General features: G+C 36.8%; 1 protein-coding gene across 2 annotated transcripts in view; it reads right to left on the bottom strand.

Moving 5' to 3' along the window:
• dgo (ankyrin repeat domain containing protein 6 diego) overlaps positions 1-14,142 on the bottom strand; it is a 405,239-nt gene that overhangs the window by 242,022 nt on the left and 149,075 nt on the right. The gene's annotated exons all lie outside the window — the stretch shown is intronic.

The following is a 14,142-nucleotide window of genomic DNA, read 5'->3' as shown; positions in this document are numbered from 1 at the left end:
CTAAGAGGGAGAACAGACCTTCTTCATTCATTTTACTCAGTCCCTTCGGTGTCTTATATATATTTTGTACTGATGTTCCCTTAGATACCTGAGGGGAGATCAGTACAAGATTTCTAGAAGTTAATCATGTTGTTATATTTTTAAAAGTATTATTGGCCCTCCGAGACAGTGCAGTAATTTCACGGCTATTTATTTATTTCGAATGCATTTGTAGTCAGGATCCTTGGATTGACTTGCTAATAGCACCCGGCTTTGAGACTGACTAACACAAAAGTAATGAGGAGGAAATCCACGACTATTGACAGCTGGTCTCGAACCCCGCACACTCCACTCAGTACAGCGTTGCACTCTTGCTAACATGGCTACCGGGGCCCTTTTCGCAGCTATGACAGACGGAATTTCTGAAGTCCTGAAAAGGACTTCGAAAATTCAGCTTGTAATTAATTAGCTGATCTCAGGCGAAGGGAGTAAGGTTTTCTCGCTGGAAGTTATTCCGAGTTTTTCAGCTTGCACAACATACAAATCGGCTCGTGAACACGCACTTGCACAGACGTCATACACAATGGTGCAATATGGGCTAAGTCGCTAATGAACCTAAAACAATGTGAATAACCACGGTTCTAATGAAGGTAGTATCAAAAAGTAAAGTTGCATGGGAATGGGATGAATATAAATGATCAGGAGATACTAAACACTATGCAAATATAAACTAATCACTAAAAATAGTTGCTCAGGAAGTAAGAAGGGCAAGGCACTCTTTGAAGGACATTGATATTTTTGAATACTGAATCACGTTGGTCCACTACAAAATAGCTTTGGTACTAATGATCCTAAAAGAACAGAGTGCTGAACAAAATTTTTGCATCAGTTTTTTTTACATGTCGGCATTCGATAAAATGCGTGGAGTACTTTGGCCCACATAACAGATATCGGGAATTATACGACTGTATGATTACTGAAAATGGATTGCTGAAGAAATTGTCATGCTTAAATAGCAAAGTTAATATATGTATTGTATTGTATGTGAAACATTTCAGGCGCGTTAGCATAAAAAACACGTAATAAGCAATAACTTTTATGTGCGAACATTTCGTTTCTGCGCACCCGCCATACAGCCCATTCATTCCTCGAATCAACGCACAGCAATAAAAAAACAACATCCATTGCTTCAACTACACTAGATGGTAAGTATATGGAGAGTCTATGCGGTTTGTATGAAAAACAAACTTAACTGCCGAATTTCTATTAGTTTGATTTTAATGAAATCTGGAACAAATCTTTCTAAAAACGTCAAATATAAACTTTTATGAAATTCCATCCACCAGGAACCGAACAACTGACTGAATGTAACAAGAATGTAACAACTGACTCAAATGGACGGATTTTCATGAATTATATTTGGGAGTTTTATAAAGATTTGCCATTCCAAATTTCATTAAAATCGGACAAACAGAAATCCCGTAATTATCATTTTTTTTTTTTTTTTTTTGTCCATCACTAAAAAATAAAATCTGCACTCCCAGTGGGAGGATTTTCATGAAATTTTTAGATTTAAACAGCCCAATTAAAATCGGACCAATAGAAATCCGTCAACTATTATTATTATTTATTTTATTTATTATTATTTTTTTTTTCATACATATTTCATAGACTATCTATAGCTGAATCACTGGATGTTATGTTTGTTGCCATGGTGGAATGAACAGACTAAATGGCAGATGCGTGGAAACGAGATTTTCTCTGTTTGAGCATAAAAGTAATTTGTCTTTTTTCTCATTTTTTGTTATAAATGATGAATTATTACTATTTGATAATCTGAATGTTACGACGTATACATACCTACTTGTTTGGAATAAAGATCACTTTCCCTAAAAGCGACAGTTACTGATTTCCATAGAGAGTACTTTTTTTTCCTTCTTAAAAGCAAAAGTAACTTATAACGTATTGGAATTTGCATTTCAATCGTTCACTCATCCGGAAAAAAACACACAGTACATCACGATAAAAGATTGAACATATTTAATACTTCAAAATTATGGTTTCTGGAATTATCTTTTCTGAAGTTAGTTCCAGAAACCACATATCACACAAACTGAGGAATAAAAATACATATATTACTATCCCTATGAGAGATCAACTCTGTATACCGCAATTGAAGGATCTCTGGTATGTCCAGGCCTAAAGAGGATAACATTTGACAAGTGAAATTCTCTTTAGCTAAAACTGAATCGTTGCTGTCGCTCTTATATCATTAGTAAGATGTATATATCATGGCCTGGGGCCTAAGCCTTGACCCGGTTAAGCCGTACCTTATCTATATTCCTGTTTTTTGAATTAGTATCACATCCAGTCCTCGATTTTTCTAACATTGTCCGACTGGTTTAAACAATCAAGTCTTTACGCATTTAATTGCAGTCGTACGTCCTCCGTTGCAGTTTAGTGGACACGGTACTTCTCTGCCTGTTACTCGTTTGAAGAGGTCTGGATTCGATTCTTGGCTGCGATTGGAGGAATTCTTTAGGCCTCTTTTAATGAAGGCTGTAGTTAGCCGATTTCTGAGGGAGGGATGTGAAGACATACGTCGTAGAACCAAAAGACATGCCATTATTTGGAATGGTCACACAATATGGGAAGGAGTTCAGGGAGAGTTTTTTTTTTTTTTTTTTTTTTGTATCAAAGCGGAATCGCTTTCCTACCCGCAATGCGGTTGAGTGAAACATGTCATGTCAAAATGACAAGAACCACACAACCGTAGGAATGAAATCATTCAATAAAATTAAATCATCCACATCAGAAGAGAGGTTACTCAGAAAGCTGTAACCTGTTGGAATCATAGGAAAAAAAACCTTAGATGGATCACAGGGCAGCTGGAGGGTATGCACGGACATAAAGTTGTGATTAGTGATTGCGCTCACATTGGACTAACGTAAGAAATAGTGTCAATCTACCAAGAATCGGTACTGGAACCACTGTTGTTTCTGATTTTCTTAACTCATAATGTTGAAGAGATACAAGGCACAATGTCAAAATTTGCATATGATATGACGAGCGGGTGACCAATTAATAATGAACGCCAAGCAGCGGCTCTTCGGGGAGAATTAGATAAGCTTCGAAGATGGTCGGAGAAGTGGCAGTTATGTTTTAATGCAACAAAATGCAGTCTTACGCTTGGGGAACAGCAACCCAAAATAACTTATACACTTGGTGGGGTTGAATTAAAAAAAAAAAAAAGGATGAAGAAAGAGATATGATGGTTACAGTATGGGACGGGGGGGCGGACTTGTTCTCCATGAAGAACAGACAGTCAGATAGGCAGGCCCATGGTGTCCTATCGAACATTTGCTTGTAGAGATAAGGAGATCATAAGCACACTGCACAAGGCAACTGTAAGACCGCACTTGGAATACTGTGCCCAAGTTTGAAGACCTTAACTTAAAAAAAAATCGAGCGTCTGGAAAGAAGCCCAAAGAAGGGTCACCGGCCTAGCGAGATCGGCAAAAGGGGCTGCATAGCTTGGTAACTCGGCGCCAAGAGAGGACTTAATTGAAGTATTAGTGGTATATTATGCATCAACGGAAGCGGCCCTCTATCTTCAAATTGTATTAATCAGATTAATATTAAGTCTCCCTCTCTCTCAAATTAAAATCAAGAGGAACACCTCGTTTAATCCGGACATTAACTAGTTAATATTAACATTAAGACGTATAACGCTGTCACCATTTGAGATGCTTTCCTTCTGTATGTGAACGCGCCCAAAATTACAGCTCCTCAGCTTGGTCATTAGCAATTTCACAAGTAGAGAGGTAACGATCGAGTTAGAAATTAGGGAGGGTGGGGAAAAGATTCTCATTAAGCATGTTCACTGCACTCTTCGGCAACAGCCAATTAAAATTCAGCTGACGGAGTCGCTAGTAATTAATGAGAATTGGTGAAAAGAAAGGTCCTCACGTGGAACACGTCAAGAAAAAAATTGTTTCAAAAACAAACATGTGCACCTGTAAATATTAAAGCAGTGTCCTAGGGAAGCGATTATAAAGGGCACAGTTTATGGCCATAACAATAAGTTTTAAACTATCACTTGTCCTGAGTCGTATTTGCAGTGTAAAATAAAAAACTTTTCAACAGTAATTACATATATGGGCTGATATAAATGTTTAAGAGAATGATACATTTCTACATAGTAAACATTCCAGAATTATTTAATATAAATATAAAAACGAATTAAAATATAAAAACAAATTAAATTGATAGGAAACAGCTTAGTCTTCGAGGCAATAAACGATTTGTTATATACACCCTGAATGAAATATTTGGGGCAGAATGATAAAGCGGCAGGTCTCTCATTTCATCCACTGTAATGAGAAACCTGCCGCCTTGTCATTCTGGCTCAAAGTTTGTAAGTTGTAAGTTCAGATAACCTCGTGAACTTTAGGTTATAAAGGAATATATATATATATATATATATATATATATATATATATTTTTTTTTAATGAATGAATTTGACCATACCGATTATGTTCACAGATGCTGATATAATAAGGTTAACTGGATGTCGGTTTTATCCTTGATGAGTCTCATTTTGGAACAAAGTTTAAAGATCCTACCGTGTTTCAGAACAATCTCAGAGTTAAATTGATTCAAAAGACCGTGAACAGAAACAGTTTACTGTTCTCTTGAAAACTTTATATCCAACTAAATATACACCAAACGAACAGACATTTTACATATATTTATAAATACTATGGCGCAAAATCATTTCAACTCCGGGTGCACCGTAATTCATAAACCAGAATAAATGCGGGGGGGGGGGGGGGGAACCAAATGAATTAAACACAAATAACTAACAAAAGAAATTGCACATCAAAAGACAATAAAACAAACAGTTGCCTCCATTACTTAAAGAAAGTAAAGTATAAATAACAGCAAAATCGTTAATGAAAAAGAAAAAATTAACCTCAGATTCATGAATTCAAATGAACGTTTGTACTGTGATTATATTAGAGACGGTGCTACATTAGCGGACAACTTTATGGCAAAATCTGAATTCCTAATTTTGTGTTGGGTCAGCAGTGAACAATTCTTATCCAGGTTATTTGTGTTCCTAATTTAGCAGGGCTCGAACTCTAGGCTTTTCCCAAAGTATCGTATTTAATTGGATATAAAGTTTTCGAGACAATAGGGGATACACCTGATATTTGAAATCCGAGGATGCACCTTGGATTTCATTATATCATTAGCTGCCCAAATCAGGCGATCCAAGGACAAGTTCGATCGAGATTACCCGTTCGCCAGGCCTACTGTCAACAATTCTGTACGTTTCAAAATCATGTTCCCATCTAACACAATCAGTCTCTATAATGCTCTCGCTATCAATTCAATATTTAACACAGCAACTAATCCGATGTCGAACAGCAGCAAAGCAACTGCGATGATCACTTTATCACAAAACGTGTAGCATACCCTAGCAAACTTCCAATGATATATGTATGCCGAAGCACTTAGTTGCACCTTCGGAAGAAATGATTTGTGTTAAAGAATATGGCTAAATAGTCTTTGTGTAAGACTGTATGTGATCCTAACTTAAATGTGTAATTATATAAGCTGTATATAAATAAAGCTGCTATCACGGTGATGGCATAAGTACTGATCAATATGTAAATAATTATTTACAGAGCGATAAATAGTTACAGATGACACGAAAACGTGTGTAATTATACACACGTTTCGTGTCATCTGTAACTATTTATCGAAAATACTATTTATACGAAAACGTGTGTAATTATACACACGTTTTCGTATCATTTGTCTTATATATATATATATATATATAAGCGCATCGCCTGAAAAGAAGTATTAATGTTATTGTGATCCCATGTTAATTCAAACTTGAATGCTTATGTGAATCTCACAAAGATGGATGCATTTTAATTTTTATCATGCCCTGCTTGCCTTCAGGCTGTATCGGGACAAAACCTTAGTTCTAAATGAACAGATAATAATAATTATCATAGTAATTGATTATTATAATAATTATTATAATTTATAATAATAATAATAATAATAATAATACTGTCATAAAACTACATGTTCAATTTATTTTCTGAGCTAAGTTCAGAAATCTCGTTAATATATGCTCCCAGAAAGAAATTTAAATCGTATCCTACTAAGCTTTTCTTTAAAGAAAATAGCCGAGGAATGATATACAAACTACAAAAGTATCATAAAACTATTAGATTTTGGAGGAAAAAGCTCTTTTCCAGAGCTTGTGATTATGCGAAGGTCACTTGACTCACTGTGTAACGTCTTCATTCCTCTGTTTAGACACCTCATCCATCAAGATGATAGTGATCGCTTGTGTGTCAGGTGGCTTTTTATGGCCTTTTATCTATCTTTTGAAATATGAAATCCTTCCAACGCATGACTCAGATCTAGTACAGATGGAGTGAGTCAACGATTCTGATCAAGCATTAGCCAAACTCGGGTTTAGATTTGCTGGCCTTTGACAAATGTAATCTGCTTCGTCGTAAGTGGCCTCCCGTATAGGAAGTGGCGTCACTGAAGAAATCTTTAAAAAATAAGTTGATAGAGAATGCATACTGATGGCGCAAATAAAGTCATACGTAAAATACTCTAAACATTCCAGAATGCCCATGGAAATATTTATGCAATTTTAGATAATCTTATTTTCAACTGGCGGAAAAATTCTCTTAGCACGCACACCACCAGCAGCCTTGGATCAATATCCTTTGCTTCTTTGTGAAATCTTAACTACGATGAATTTTAAATTCATCTTTTAAATAAGATGAATTTAAAACAGCGCTTAGAAAGAAAAGGAGTAACTTACTACTGTTGGTATGGGGGAAAAAATGCGCAAATGCGCGTCATTAAGAAAAAATACGTCGGAGGTATCGTGAAAGTACATTGTCCTGTTACAAGGACATAAAACTAAAAAAAAAAAAAAAAAAAAAGTAAAGGATTAAACAGTGCATTGACCATTAAGTTTTCTTGCTTGTCTGCTTATCCCCTTCCAGTTTTACGCATTCGGTCATCAGTACCCAATTAACGCCTTCTCTAATAGTAGACACCATTTTGTAGCAACTCTAGATTTTTCTATGGAAGTGATAATGATTAGCGTTAACAATTGCAACCCCTTTGCCAGTCATGGTTACATATACATTACGATATCGCTGTTAAGAGTTCTTTATTCGACAACTCAGGCACTTCCATGTGCACATAGCACAAACATCTCAGAAAAATAGAAAACGCCTTATACTGTACAGGATCATTTACGAAGTCTACCAATCTTCTGGCCGCGTGTAGTCGTAAAGGTGTGTATCATTTATGTTTGTATGTAATTTAAAAGCCGCGTTTCCGGTTTATAACTGGTTGCTCGTGAACTCTGTTCGATTTATTTACCAGAAGAAACTTTGAGTGAGAGAGACTGTGTGAGTAATTTTTGCCAAATAAACCAGATCAGCATTTAAATTATCTTCTTTTCTTCTCTTTTTTTTTTTTTTGTTTGCTTTTTCGTTTTACCAATCTTTAAAATTAATAAAAAAAAAAAAAAAAAAAAAACTACTTCACTCTGTTAGTTTCGTAAATAACTTAATATTTTAAGTTTATTAATTAAATTTCAATTGCTTAAAGGTTATGCCTAATTTTAAGACGATCATAAAGTTTCTGTTAAAATCATGATTATAAGCTGTATCCTGCAGTTTTAAAAATAAGTTTTGATATTTTATTTCGTTCACAGCAATATACTGCCAGTTTAGCTTGTACAACGCTTGGACAACGTTCCCAGAACACTGGGAGCGTTGTCTAAGACTACTTGAATAAAAAAATTTTATCTTTTAACATTCATACTCTTAAGACTTTCAGCTTGAATTTCTCGGCAACTTTTTTTTTTTTTTTTTGAGTTTTTTTTTTATTTTGTTATTGAGGTTTCATATACGAGGAATTACTATATCTCGTATACAAAGGATAGAACTGAGAGATGTACCAGGTCCTAAAAAATGCCGATGTTGCTGGGTAATTACCAGGTACTCAGCAAATAACTATTTGTATTATACGAATATTTCTATAAAAACATTAATATGTTCAAATTATACAAAGTGAAAGCTTTCCACGTGACGGTTCGCTCCGGTACCTTTATTTCGGCTCGCGATACTTGAATGGTAAAGACGTATGTGGCAGGTTGGAGGATAAAAGAGGTAGAAAGAGAACACACGTTACAGAGAACGAAAGGTGCAAATCAGAGAATACAGATTCAAAAAGGAAGAAAGCGACACAGCGAAGATAGTGCTTTGTTTTTCTTGAGGGACTTGGCCGATAGATCGGTGACATTTTGTCAGTAACATTTATGTTACTGACAAAGCGCAGGTTCTCTGTGCAGCCTAACCAGTGTTGATTGTTGTTGCATAACCGGGTAGCTCCCTGGCTCTAATATCAAAGCTCCTGCTGCTTCAATAGATCACTTTGCATCTAATCTAAGTCAAGTAAAGTCGGTTATTGCTTATTTATATTTTCACCCTTACAATCAGGGTCAGATTAAGGATGAAATAGGTCCCCCCCGGTCATATTTAAAATTGAGGCGCCTTTAATATATATATATATATATATATATATATATATATATATATATATATATATATTCACCCATACATTGATACATATTTTTCCGTCATCCGTAGAAATGTTTATCACTACTTTAGAAAATATTTACACTGAAAATGAGTCTTCGGGTGAGCCCCCCCCCCCCCAAAATATGAAATAATTTCTACTAGTGATGCACCTAGTGCATCACCAGTAGAAATTATTTTAGAAATTATTATTAATATAAATTATTATTATTTTAGAAATTAGAAGGAAATAAAAGACTTCAAAATTGCTGCATGAAGGAAAAATACAGCTAGAGCATTAAATACAGATGCAAGTACTGATCACATGACTGCAACAGCATTAACTAAGTCAAAGCAGTAGCTGCTCTTAACCATGATATTTCGTATTAAAAAAAAAAAAAACTTCGCTTTAATCGTTCTAGTTCAAAAAATAATTACTGACGTTTTTTTATTGAATATATACTTTAATAGCAATAGGTGAGCTTTAATATCTAGCTTTCATATTTTTAGTGAAATAGTGATAAATTAGAGATCCGCTCGCGGGAACCATGTGAAAATTCCATCAGGCACCTGATCGTACAAAGGTTGCCCGTGCCTGCTCAACATAATACATCGACTACAGGAGGAGTTTTCACGAAGGCATTCGACAGACACGTACCCAGCAGGTGTCCGCTGTTCGAACTGCTTTCAGGATCCCTTGGTTCAAGGGACCTGAACATGTGTCATTTGGTACTGCAGATAGTGATCGATCAACACGCCCCTGTATTGACTGTCAGAAAAGAGTCCAATCTAATCGGGAGTGTAGATGCCAGGTGGCGCTACCTAATTAAAGACTTGAGGTGCTGCTTTAATAATAGTCTAGCCTTATAGCCTTGCTACCAGAGTAAACCATGGCGTGTGAAGTCGTGAAAATCCTTGTTATAACACGTCCATTCCCTGTGAGATGTGATAATGATAAAGAATGACCACTTACGTGTGTGGAGATTTTATGTAAATTTATGCGATAAATGACGCCGAAATTTAAGTTTCGACAAATCTGTTCAGATGTCGCAGACCTTATCACTTGTCAGAAGAGAACGTCGAACAAATTATTGCTAAAATAAAAAAAAAAAAAAAAACACATTTTCTAATCCCGAATGTCACTGAGTAAACTACTTATGAAGGAGATAACGTGGACTAGTAAGACGGCTAAGCATTTACCAACGACTAGAAGTTGACAAATTAACTTTTTTTGGGGGGGGGGGGGGGGGTGGAGTTGAATGTAATGGTTAATGGTAGCATTTGCAAATATGCTACATTAAAACTTATCATGAAAATGACAAGTAAAATCATATAGCAGGCACAGTTATTTGTTACCATTTATTTATTTTAAATGCAAGACACCTGAACGCACATACATTTAAATTCAAAAATAAAAAAAAAAAAAAAATTTTATAGTCCAGATGGCCGCAGAGTCAAAGGAGTATTAATTATTTAATTTGAAATAACTTTTATTTTAACGAGAATCAAGTTTTATTCATTAGTAAAACCATTACTAAATTAAATTATATAGAAATATTAAAAAAAAAAAAAAAAAAACAGAAGTGGCGAAAATAGAAATTAAATGTTATTTTCTCCCTTTTATGTACGGTTTCTCCATCTTTTTTACCAAAAAAACTAAACTGCAGTCACCAATCAAGGTGACTGTAGTTTAGATTTTTTGCGACATCTGGATCCTACCTTCTTAGATAAGCTGTTTGTCCCATTATACTTACATCTTAGTGGAACAATTCACCTTGTTCATCAATAACACCTAAGTTATCGCGAAGTGGGGGGGGGTAGAAATCTAGATGTAAAAGTGTATTTTCTTTCAAAGTGTTCTGAAAGTGTCTTCTTTTATCGCCAGGTTTCCAAATACAACCACAGTCCCATCTACAGTTGTCCAGCCTGACTATGAAAACCCTTCAGATGTCCAAGGGACTATCCAGATCACGAAACAGGAGCTCATACGTGGCATCAATTCCCCTCTCACAACAGCCACTGTTGGGGAGGATGGAATTCCGCAATTTATGATCAAATCCTTGAGCACATTCATCATAGACCCTCTTCTCTCGATCTACAACAGGTGCTTCACTCAGCATTATTTCCCACCCCAATGGAATAAGTAAAGAGTGTACGCCATCCCTAAAAACCAATTTGCCACAAACGTCAGCCAGTTCAGACCCATATCAGTTGCATCTTGTCTGTTAAAAACTCTCGAAAAGGCTTTGCAACCCAATTACTCACCAAATCCTCCAGACGAAACCAACTGAAATCCACTATGCCATCGCAGGAAAATCATCAATCACTTAACTTGGCAGCCACCACAGAACGCATCCTCTCAGAACAAAGAGCTGAACTAGCAACCACATATCTCGACATCAGCGCAGCCTTTGATGCCGTGTCGATCCCGGGCTTGCTACTCCTACTTATGGAGAAAAATCACATTCGAGGTGATATGCTGTGCTTTTTGGAATCTCTTCTCTGTCACAAAATACTTATTCTCCATTGGCAACAACACACCCTATCCTGCGATATTACTGCTGGAGTACCGCAAGGGGGTGTCCTGTTCACGGCTATCATCGTGCCCATTATTGCCTCAATGAATGGTCTCCTATGCCGATGACCTCAAACTGCTGGCTCAAATTAACCCTGGCGACAACCCCGTTCAACTCAGCAACAGGATCAATTCCCAACTTAAGAATCTTGAATTGTACCTGACAAACTTCAATCTAAAAATCAACCCACTGAAGTCTGCTCGGGTTATATTCTCCCTTAAATCCATGCCAACACTACTCAACGTGTCACTCGCAGGGGTACGAATACCAAACGTACCCTCGCACACAGACCTTGGCGTTCTGTTTGATCAAAAGATGTCCTTTGTCAACCAGATCGACAAAATCAGTACCAAATTTACTCGTCTACGGTGGATCTCAAAGCGGCAGCTGTTACACGTCCGACATCCTCTCACTGTTAAAAAGTTCATCACCTCCACGATCTACCAAGCCATTCTCTATGGTGCAGAAATATGGGCCTCTGCCGCATCTACAAACCTCAAGCGGGTGTACACCGCTGAATACTGGTTATTGAAATGGGTTAATAACAAGTTCCGTCTACCTCCCGCTACCACAACCACCATGATGGCACAAGCACTCGACATCCCGAGGATGAAGTTCCTGATCGAGTAAAAGAGACTGGTCTTCACAGCCAAACTCATCACAGGCCAGATATCATCTCCAAATATTTAGAACGCTTGCTCTTGGAGGATCCCACAGCCAAGCCTAAGGTCGGTACCAGCACTTGTGGCTCACCACAACAGGCTTGTACTCATTGAGAGATTTCTCCCCAAGCAGATGCTCGCTGCCCTGAACCGTGTGGATGCCGACATCGACAGCATAAGTAACAAGAAGGACAGACACAACTTTATCAAAGCCCTTGAACCCTGATATATTGCCAAGTTGTATTTGTATATGTTCGCCGTATTTTGTAGCCTTTTGTATTTGTACGCTGTACTTATTCTGCTTTTCTCTAACCGCTATATGTGAACCCCTGGCGCTCGTCGCCGTGATGGGATATTGTGCTGTAACTTTACTTCACAATAAAGATTCATTTATTTAAAATGCCTGTATCCATATTCGGAGTTAACACAACAGGATCAATTTAAAAGGTTGGTTTCCGAACTTCCTTTTCTGTTACCAAAATCCTGTTAATCAGGGTTCATTAACACTGAACGTAAAGTTGTCAAAGTGACAGCACTGTTTAAACTGATATGACGAATCGCCACTAAGTACGAATGAAACAATAACTTCTCTACACCTAACGTGAAAAGTATACTGTTTGACGATTTTTGACATGCAAAAACGACAGTCATTTTTGTAATTTCCTGTTGAAAGTACACCATAACAGTGGGTCTCTCTCTGATTAGACAAACAAATTTAGTAAATTTGACAATTCACTGGAAAAAGTTAAAAATATCAAGTTGTAAATTGGCGCGATTGTCAATATACTGCAGAAGTGCTAACTTGACTCACAGACAAGAAGCACACAACCCACATGGTGGACACTTACATTCCTTTTCATCCACTGTACTGATGTATTCTATGTGGTTCTTAATTACAAACTACTGAGAGTCCAATTGTAATTCCTCGTATTCAAACTTATATAAACAGCCTGGCACTGTTTTGATCCTCTTTATCAGTACGGTTGGTGCTTTACTTTCGTGTTTTATAATATGATACAACAGTTGGTAACTGATCAGGAGGCCATTAACGCTATAAAACAGCGAAATTTTAGTATCTGCATCAAACTCATTATGATTATTCACTAATATGGCCCTAGCAGCCTATGTGTCGTTAAACACAACAACAACAACGATTATTCACTATGAAAATATTGTTATCAGATTTTTCTTCATTTGATAGGGAGAAAGAAAATTATAATTCCGGGTTCCTTTTTATAGTGAGTATATTGCCTTTTGTATGATAAAGGTGCTTTTATTAGTAAGAGATGTTCTACAGCAGCGTTTCCAAAACTGTGTTCCGCGGAACACTAGTGAAAGACAGTTGCAGAATAGATGTGCAGAAATTTGCCTTTAGCTAGCGAGTGAGAGAGTGAGTTTGCTGGAACAAACTTCAACTGTTGTTTTGGAAGTTGACAGATTAAATAAAGTACAAGAAAGAACTTGACAAACTACTGGAGTGAATAGATAGGTGAAATTTGAAGTTTTTTTGTTTTTTTTTTTTGACTGATGTGTATAAGTTTGTTGTGTATAAGTTGATTCAATCTCCCCTTCGATGTTCGACTGAAGCATTGAGACGGCATAGCATATGCTCCCGAACATTTCATAATGTCAGTTTTGGGTGTAATTAGTTTTTGCATCCAAGTTTATTATTAACTTCTTATTTAGCATTAGTAGAGGCATACGATGCAAGAAAGCAAGCTTATACAGCATCAGCCAAAAAAAAAAACCCTTCGAATTTCACCCATCCATTCATTCCAAATGTTTGTTCTGCCTTGAATTTATTTAATCTATGAACTTCTACAACGACAGATGGAAGTTTGTTCCAGCAATCAACTACGCGTTTGGCTAAAGGCAAATTTCCGCACATCTCTATTCGACAAATGTCAATTTCAGTTTATGCCCCCTCAGGTATGTAACCTGAGCAAGATGAAGAATCCTATCAGCATTCAAGGCCTTATACAAGTCAATCAGATCGCCTCGCAGGTGCCTAGTCTCCAGAAGCTGCAATTTGCAGACTTAAGCCTTTCTTCGTAAGAGCACCCCTTTGTTCCCCTCACCAGTCTTAACTGCCCTTCTATGTACTCGTTCTAGCAACTCTACATCCTTCCTAAAATGAGGTTTCCAGACTTGTACGCAGTACTCAGGGTTTAGCCTGACCATTCATGCCTTATACAAGGGATAATCACCTCCTTATCCCTGATTGCAAAATTCCTGTATATCATTGACAAAACCCCATGTCCTACTCTGTCAGCCTGTCTGCACTG

This window comes from Mastigoproctus giganteus, chromosome 1 (genome assembly GCF_048544385.1).
Source record: "Mastigoproctus giganteus isolate SK-2022 chromosome 1, ASM4854438v1, whole genome shotgun sequence".
In the NCBI taxonomy this organism is placed as follows: domain Eukaryota; kingdom Metazoa; phylum Arthropoda; class Arachnida; order Uropygi; family Thelyphonidae; genus Mastigoproctus; species Mastigoproctus giganteus.
This window is presented reverse-complemented; position numbering and strand designations above follow the sequence as displayed.